General features: G+C 44.4%; 1 pseudogene; it reads right to left on the bottom strand.

Annotated features, from left to right (window-relative positions):
* Positions 1–823: 823 nt before the first annotated feature.
* Positions 824–1962, bottom strand: LOC102989680 (eukaryotic translation initiation factor 3 subunit E-like; annotated as a pseudogene).
* Positions 1963–8661: the final 6699 nt, after the last annotated feature.

The following is an 8661-nucleotide window of genomic DNA, read 5'->3' as shown; positions in this document are numbered from 1 at the left end:
GTTGCCTGGGATTGTCCCGGGTTTAGCATTGAAGGTCCCTGATCCTGGGAACCTTCTCAGTCGGGATGGGTACTGTCCACTCCCAGGCTGCTCCCACCGATATTAACTGGTCACTGCCAGCCTGGGAGGTTACATTATATTTATTCGTTCAACAAGCTTTTGCTGGAGGTGGAAATATGATGGCCAGCAAAGCAGACACAGCCCCGACCCTTACAGACCACGGGAAATTCCTTCTTTGCATTGAAGTGGCATTAATCAAACTGGGCCTCTTTTAAAAAAAAATCTTATTTTCCCTCATTATAATGGTAGAAAAATTGAGAAGAAAAGTGTACAAAAGCAGAGAAAAAAAATCGCACTGGCAGATTTCCTTTCAGTATTTTTCCTACACATTTCCCCAGTCACTTCCTATCAGTGTCCAAAGAAATGCAAGTTAATTTTAATTTTGGCCGCAAACCAAGAACAAAAAGGTTAAGTGCATTGAATTAATTTTTCAAGCCAAAGTTAGAGGCTCTGAGGATGATCTGCTGTCTCCAAGGGTCCAATCCCTGTTTTTTTCCACTAGCAGGTGTGATCACAGGCCTGGCAGAGGCGGGTAATGACTTTCCCTCCTCAGCAAGGCCTCCTGCTTTGCAATTTTTTTTTTCTTTTTACAAATTGAAATGCTGCATTCATTTGATAACGAATCAAGTAGAACAGAGGAGATTATGGTGAAAAACAACAGTGCCTCACCCCTTCCCATCCTGTTCCACCCAACACCCTCCTGTGACCTAGAGGCAACCCCATTTTTTTTTAACGACATAAATGAAACAGCCAATTTTATTCAAATTCTCCAAAATTTATGCTCAGTATGTTAATTGTTTCTAAAATGTTTCACCTTTGTATAATGGTTTTATTATTTCATCTTTCTTTTATAGTTTTTTCATTTTTTCTGTACAGTTCTTCAGTAGAAGCCGGAGTCCTGAGTTGCCCAGTTAGGAGCCTCTGACCTACTATTCTGATTAAGTTTCTTCTCAATATTCATGGCCAACATCTGGCTTCTAAATGAAAGGCTTTTGGTCTTTTCAATCACTTGCTGATAGGGCGAGACTGCACTGTTACCTGTAACCACATGACCTAATTTAGAATCAATCTTGGCATCCAGTCTTGCATTTCTAATCAAATTTACAATCCACCTTTCAGCTTCTTCTGGAGTCATGTTCAGTTTATCTGCCAACATGTTTATGCTGCTACATTGATGGATGCGACAAAATGTCTCAAATACGAAGAGACGGGCATTTTCAATGAAATCCTCAAGACAAGCCACCAAGAAGAAATCATTCACTAGCACTGACTCACATTCCCTTAGCTTTTTCTGAGCCCCATCAAAGTTAACATATAAGCATTCAGCAGACTCTGTAATTGGGTTTTTGTATGTGTAAGACTCCTGTTGAATAACTTTGACCAGATCTTTTAGCACCTGCCGGCCTTTTCAGACATCTTTGTTTGTTATGACTGCTGTGGTCAAATAGCGGAGAATATGTGGACACATTGTCTGAATTGAGTTAAGATATAGTGGCTGGAAAGGAAGAGATCAATAATGTTATCACACCCTGTAGGGTGATTGAAGAAAACAAACAGAGACCAATGAATGAGCCACATTCGCTGCTGAAGAGGCTGAAGTGGAGAACTCACAGAATTATTATCTATGGTCTCTTTTAGTGGTGTATGGTCTTCCGTGGCTGCATCCCAATTCTGCATTAAGATTTCAGAGGCCAGTTTTCCCCAGAGTGAACTCGAAGCATTTCTATCCGTTGCTGGAACCAACACTCTAAAGAAGTAAAGATATTCTGCTGCTCCAGAGTAATTTCCACATTCATATTGGAATTTTGCATATCTGTAGAGTGTATCTAAATATTCCTGCCTAAAACCATGCTTGTCTGCCAGGTAGTCAAACAGCATCTGACCATCCCTGGTTGACTGCATGTGAGGCAACCCCTTTTAATGGTTTCTGTTTTTATTTCTTTCGGAAGTTGTTTCCAAAACTCCTAGCTCAAATGCCCGTACTTTATTTCTTTATATGTCAGTTTTAGTGAATGCTGAGTTTCCAATATAAAACATGAGGCGTTTGGGTTTCCCTGGTGGCGCAGTGGTGACAGTCCGCCTGCCGATGCAGGGGACGCGGGTTCGCGGGTTCGTGCCCCGGTCGGGGAAGATCCCACATGCCGCGGAGCGGCTGGGCCCGTGAGCCGTGGCCGCTGAGCCTGCGCGTCTGTGCCCCGCAATGGGAGAGGCCGCGACAGCGAGAGGCCCGCGTACCGCAAAAAAAAAAAAAAAAAAAAAAAGAAAACCGTGAGGCGTTTAACTCATTTACCCTCCCTCTCCCTCTCTTCTTCCCAATAATGACTATTTATATTATTATTTTTGTTTTTATATTAATTATTTTGGTTCCATCTACTTTCCTCAGAGTCTCTAGCAAGAGAGGCCAGCTTGTAACTCCTCTCTCTCCTCACTTCCACATGCAAACTTTTCTCAGTTTCACATTTATTATACAAAGTCAAGATTTTGGGTATTTACAATTGTTCCTGCAACCACAAACAAGTCTTCTTGATTTTTCTATGTTGACTCCAAAGGTTGAGATCCAATGAACAGTATTGACATTATGAGGGCCTTGTGAATACTGGTCACACTCAAACAATGGGCTGGAACCCCGTGCCCCCTGCAGTAGAAGCGTGGGGTCTTAACCACTGGACCACCAGGGAAGTCCCAGGATTACACTTTCTATTCAATGCACTCAATCCCACAAGCCGGGAGAATGTTTCAAGCATTAAGGTCATTGATTAATACTATGTCAATTAAATACCATCATGTCATATTATAACTTGTCTATCATTTAAACTATTATTTATTTATTTATTTTGGCTGCGCCGGGTCTTAGTTGCAGCATGCGGGATCTTCCTTGCGGCATGTGGGATCTTTTATTTTACTTGTGCCATGTGGACTTCTCAGTTGGCCCACAGACTTCTTAGCTAGGGCATACGCACTCTTTGTTGCAGCATGCATGTGGGATCTAGTTCCCCAACCAGGGATCGAAGCTGGGCCCCCTGCATTGGGAGTGTGAAGTCTTACCCACTGGACCACAAGGGAAGTCCCTTGCCTATTATTTAAATCAAGAATTTCTTCTTCAGTTTTGGAATTTTCCTGGAGATTCTGATGGCTTTTCTTTCTTCTTGTACTCCTTACCTATAGCATGTCTTTTTTTTCCCCCGAGTTATTGTTCATACCATTTATACAATTCAAGCCACATTTTTGCTTCCTCCTCCAGTTAGAAACCATTACTCCCTAAGTCATCATCCTTCATTCCCTGATCTTTGGGCTTAGATCGACTGTTTCCTGTATATTATTTTGTCTTCTTTCTGGTTTGCTACCACATTTTCTGGAATACATCCTCAATTTTCTAGAAAAGCGTGTGTGGAAGCCAACTATGCGTGTCAGAACAAGTCTTTATCTGTTTGATCAGATATAGAATTCTAGGTAGAAATTATTTTCTCTCAAAATTGTACAGGCATGTCTCCATTCAGTCTTCTAGGATTCAGTGGTATTGACGCAAAGTCTGTAGCAATTTTGATTCTTGTTCCTTTGGAGAGGAATAGTTTTTCTCTTTAGAAACTTTTAACATCTTCCCTTTATTCCTGACGTTCTGAAATTTCATGAGGAAGTATCTAGATATGGATAATTTTTCATTCATCATCTTGAGCATACAATAAACCCTTTCAGAATGAAGGCATGACTTTTTCTGGAAATTATCTCTTATTTTTTTCTAAGATAGTTTGCTTCCCTCCAATGTATTCATTATTATTTTCTGGGGTTCCTAATAACTGTATGATCCTTCTGGATTGGTCCTCTGTGTTTGCTATCTCTTCTCCCTGATTTCCATTTTTCCTCTTTTTTAAAATAAATTTATTTATATTTTTGGCTGCGTTGGGTCTTTGTTGCTATGCATGGGCTTTCTCTAGTTGCGGTGAGTAGGGGCTACTCTTCGTTGCGGTGCGTGGGCTTCTCATTGCAATGGCTTCTCTTCATTGCAGAGCACGGGCTCTAGGTGTGTGGGCTTCAGTAGTTGTGGCACACGGCATCAGTAGTTGTGGCTCACAGGCTCAGTAGTTGTAGTACACGGGCTTAGGTGCTCCACCGCACGCGGGATCTTCCCAGACCAGGGCTCGAACCCATGTCTCCTGCATTGACAGGTGGATTCTTAACCACTGCGCCACCAGGGAAGTCCCCCATTTTTCCTCTTTTTATTCTATATTTTTAGAGATTTTTTTCCTTAACTCTGTGTTGTAATCCTTCTATTCAACATTCATTTTTGCAACCACATTTTTAGTCTCTGCGAAATAATTTTTGTTCTCTGATTGTTCCTCTCTCACACAACATCCTGTTCTTGCTTTATGGATATTTTGTCTTCTTGAATCTCCAAGGATATTAGATAGTTCTCTTTGTACTAGGAATTATCTCTGTTTTCTCCAGTGTCAGTTTTTTTGTTTGCTTATTTTGGTCTTTCTTTGCATGCTACTGGTTCTCCCATATGCATGGTGATCCTTGGTAATATTTAATAAAGAACTACCTAGGTATCCTGGATTTCCTCTGCTGGTATATAAATTATACTATTTCTCCTCTAGGTTTTTCCCTGGTGAAAATGTGGCCTAGAAATTCTTTGTGCCTCAAGATAGGACATATCAACTGAAAGGCTTCAATTGGGGTAGGGAAGGTTGACGGTCAACTGTCAGGCAGTGGGCCACCCCAAATGCTAGAATGAGAAACACTTATTCTGAACCTCCAACATTCATACCAGAAGCATTAACTTCCCTCAGACAATTGATTCCATTTCTTTGGAGACAAGATGTCTGACATTTTGTCTGAGGGAAAATGCCTTCTGGTGAGGAACGGAAGTAGAGTCATAACTGATGCTGGTGGCCTGTCTTCCAGGCCTTCAATCAATTCTGGGTTTTCAGTTCCCCTTCTCCCACTTTCCTTTGCCTGTTGGCCAAGAACGTGGCCTCTCCTTGGCAGCCTAAGCAGCGCCCAGCCACTCCGCGGCATGTGGGATCCCCCCGGACCGGGGCACGAACCCGCGTCCCCTGCATCGGCAGGCGGACGCTCAACCACTGCGCCACCAGGGAAGCCCTCTCTTTCCTTTTGACACTGTCTACTTTGATTTCAGCGGGATCTGAGGGGAGATTGGTGATGAGGAGTATGCCTGACCTGGGATCAGAAATCCTGTTTTATTTCCTAATTGTTCCACGCGTCCAATACCCAGACTGACAGAGGCCCATGGTAATGGCTCACTCATCAAGCTCAGTGAAAATCAAAGAACTATTTAATGAATATCAGCGTCATCTCTAAACACAAGGCTCACATGTTCATCTCAGGGCTCTGGCCTCAGAGCTGAGGAGAGAGTGGGTAAACTGAGGAAGGAAACCGAATTACTTCAAGAAAACACAAGCATTGCCTTTATGTGGGTCAGGCTTTTCCAGATGGAGGTCTCTCTGGTCACCTGAAGGAAGGGGGCTTGTGCAGGAACAGATCTCCGTGGCTGACAAAACCAAGACCTTCCTCAGCTCGAGGCCTGGTGGGAAGAGCCAGCCACCCTCAGGCGTGCACACAAACTCCTCAGATTTCCTTCAGTTCCTCGCCTGGCTCGACAGTGAGGTCTGGTACCGGTTTGCATCTTGCTCTTCTTTCCCTGACCCCTTCCAACTCTTGCCCAATAACCTCAGATAATCCCTCTCCACTCCGTCATCCCTTTCTTCATCTCATTTGTATGCACCCAGAAAAGCCTAATCACACCTATTAAGCACAGAATAATGACAGAGAAAACCTTGCTTCAAGGGAAAAAGGAAAGTCACAAGTTTGAAGTAAAATTAAATTTCAATCAGTGTCATTAAGTGATATCAATCCTGAAAATGACCAGAATTCCTTCTGGGCTTTCCACCAAAGTCTCTTGGGCTTCTTCCTTCTCCCTGTATTAAATGTGAACCACTAGAATCCCAAATGAAGATCTGTCCATTCATTCGTTCATTAAATATCTATTGAGTGCCCCCCGTTTGCCTGATACTTCGCTAGTCTCCAAGTATAAACAGAGGAGAAGACATATGTCGTCCCTGTCCCCTTGGGGCTTTCAGTTCAATCAACTAACAAATGTTTATTAAGCATCTATTATGTAGCTTGAGAACTGAAACCAGGGATACTCATTCAGCTTAACATTGATTTTTTAAAAAAATTTTTATTTATTTATTTTTGGCTGCGTTGGGTCTTTGTTGCTGCACGCGGGCTTTCTCTAGTTGCGGCGAGCGGGGGCTACCCTTCGTTGCGGTGCACGGGCTTCTCATTGCGGTGGCTTCTCTTGTTGCAGAGCACGGGCTCTAGGTGTGCAGACCTCAGTAGTTGTGGCACACGGGCTCTAAAGCACAGGCTTAGTAGTTGTGGCGCACGGGCTTAGTTGCTCCGCGGCATGTGGGATCTTCCCAGACCAGGACTCGAACCCATGACCCCTGCATTGGCAGGTGGATTCTTAACCACTGCGTTACCAGGGAAGTCCCTTAACATTGATATTAACATGACTATTCCACTGCCTTCATTGGCATAACATTTTTCCAAGAGACTTGCCCAGAAAGATGAATGTTGCAAATTAACTTTATTGCTTATTTATTGCTGACAGTTTGCACCCTAAGACTGTTTGAACCCCTCACCTCAAAATCCTCATTATTCTGTGTTCATTCTAAACTATTACGCCATGATCCTTCCCCAACCCTAATCAACCCCCGATCCTACCCCATCATGGAAAGACTCTCCCCCTTTAAATGAGATTTCAGAGTCTCAATAAATGTCATGGCCTTACTCATCTCCCTGTGAAGTGCTGTCAGACTGTCAAGGGGTAAGCAATAAACCTGGCTTTATCTTGTCAACAGGTTGCTCTGTGATATCTGGGGAGCCAGCATTTGACAAGGTGCTGGGAGCACAGTAGTGATTGATGTCCTCATAGAGTTTACATTCTAGAGATAGACGATAAGCAGATAAACCAGGAAATATGTAATTTGTATTTTACAATGTAGTTGGGGAGATAGTAGCCAAACAGATCATTACAAAGTACGAACAGATCATTACAAAATAACTAAGAAGGAAATAAAGAATAGAGAACGGGGGAAGTTGGGAACCTAATTTTAAAAAATGATCTAGAAAACTCTCTTTGAAGTGACTTGAGCTGGGGGTGAGGGTGGTCTGAGTGTTCCAAGTAAGGGGAATAACTGGTGTTGAGACCCTGAAGCAGGAAGGTGGTTCAGAAAGGTTCCATAACGGAAAAGAAACCAAGACAGGAGGGCAGCGGGGGAGCGGGCAGGACTGAGCAGGGGGGAAGGCAGAAGGGTCTCCACATCCTTACCTTGTTCAGAACCACTGCTTTACCTTGTTGTTTAACTATGACTTTTGCAACAGAGTTTTCTTCTAATACAGTACTTTTCTTTGCAAATATGCAGAGGTGAACACTGCATAGTTTAAATGAACTTTGGAGGGTCTGACTGTTTACAAAAGTGTTTTCATGGCAAAAAGGGTCCAGCTTTTATGAAATTCAGCTGAGTAAATGTGAAGATCTAATTGGCTTTATTCAACATGCACGAATCGGGCAGCAACCCATTTAACAAGCAGAAAGGCCTCTGAGGAGTTGAACCAAATGGATCATTTATAGGGATAAGGCATTTATTAGCAAAAGAAAAGAAAGGATTGTTTCAGGCAAGGTCCCCTTCCCTTTGGGGCCGGGAAGGGCAGGAGTCTTTTGGAGACTACCTCACTGGTGTGGATCAGGAAATTCCAGACTGATTGGTTGAAAACTCAACTCCTGGGAGAGGCCGTAACTGCAATTAGGTTAGGTATTACATTTTGGTTTTGCTACCGTGGCTTAGCGCCACGTTAAATTTAGAGTTCCTGTAGCTCCACTTGAGCTCAGGTTAGCCCTGTTATTTGCTTAAGTGGCTTCTGTGTTTCCAGAGAAGTGCATTTGGGGAACACACTTGGTGGGGTTGGGCGGGAGATGTTTCTGGCACACAGGTCTAGAAGCTTGCTCTCCCCAGCTGCATGACCCCGGGGTTTCAATCAACTACCAACTGATTTGCTAAAAGAAGTGAAAACCCAACCCGCGCGAATGGATGCCCTCAGGCTCTTTCCGTCACTTGCAGGAAAGAATTGTCTTTGCGTGCCGCGGCTAAAATCCAAATGCGCCTTGGCCTCTAACCGTGTTGACTGAGGCATTGCCTAGTTACCTTGGTCTGGAGGCCTAAATTAGCAATCTCGCTTGGGCAGGACTAGACCTGCAGGAGCTGCAGTGCTGTCGCCCGGGCCACCCGTACACAGCCCGAGTGGAGTTTCTGCTCCTTTCAGCCCTCGCTCCCTCTCTCCCGTCGGTCGGCCGCGTGGAGGGCGCTCAGCCGCACACCCCATCTCGCCCGCTGCTCACTCACACAAACACTGCCCCGCTTTTCCACGCCCGGGCGGTGCGTGCCCGCCGGCCGGGACTCGCCCTGTGGTCTGCACGCGGAGCGCCGCGCGCCCCGCTCCGTGCACTGCGCTCGGCCGGGCTCGGAGTTTAATCTCACACACAGTGTCCGGCTTCCTGTCCTCATCAACCCCCCCCTC

The sequence above is a fragment of the Physeter macrocephalus genome, unplaced genomic scaffold (genome assembly GCF_002837175.3).
Source record: "Physeter macrocephalus isolate SW-GA unplaced genomic scaffold, ASM283717v5 random_1178, whole genome shotgun sequence".
In the NCBI taxonomy this organism is placed as follows: Eukaryota; Metazoa; Chordata; class Mammalia; order Artiodactyla; family Physeteridae; genus Physeter; species Physeter macrocephalus.
Note: the sequence above shows the minus strand (reverse complement) of the source record. Positions and strands in the feature narration are given on the sequence as shown.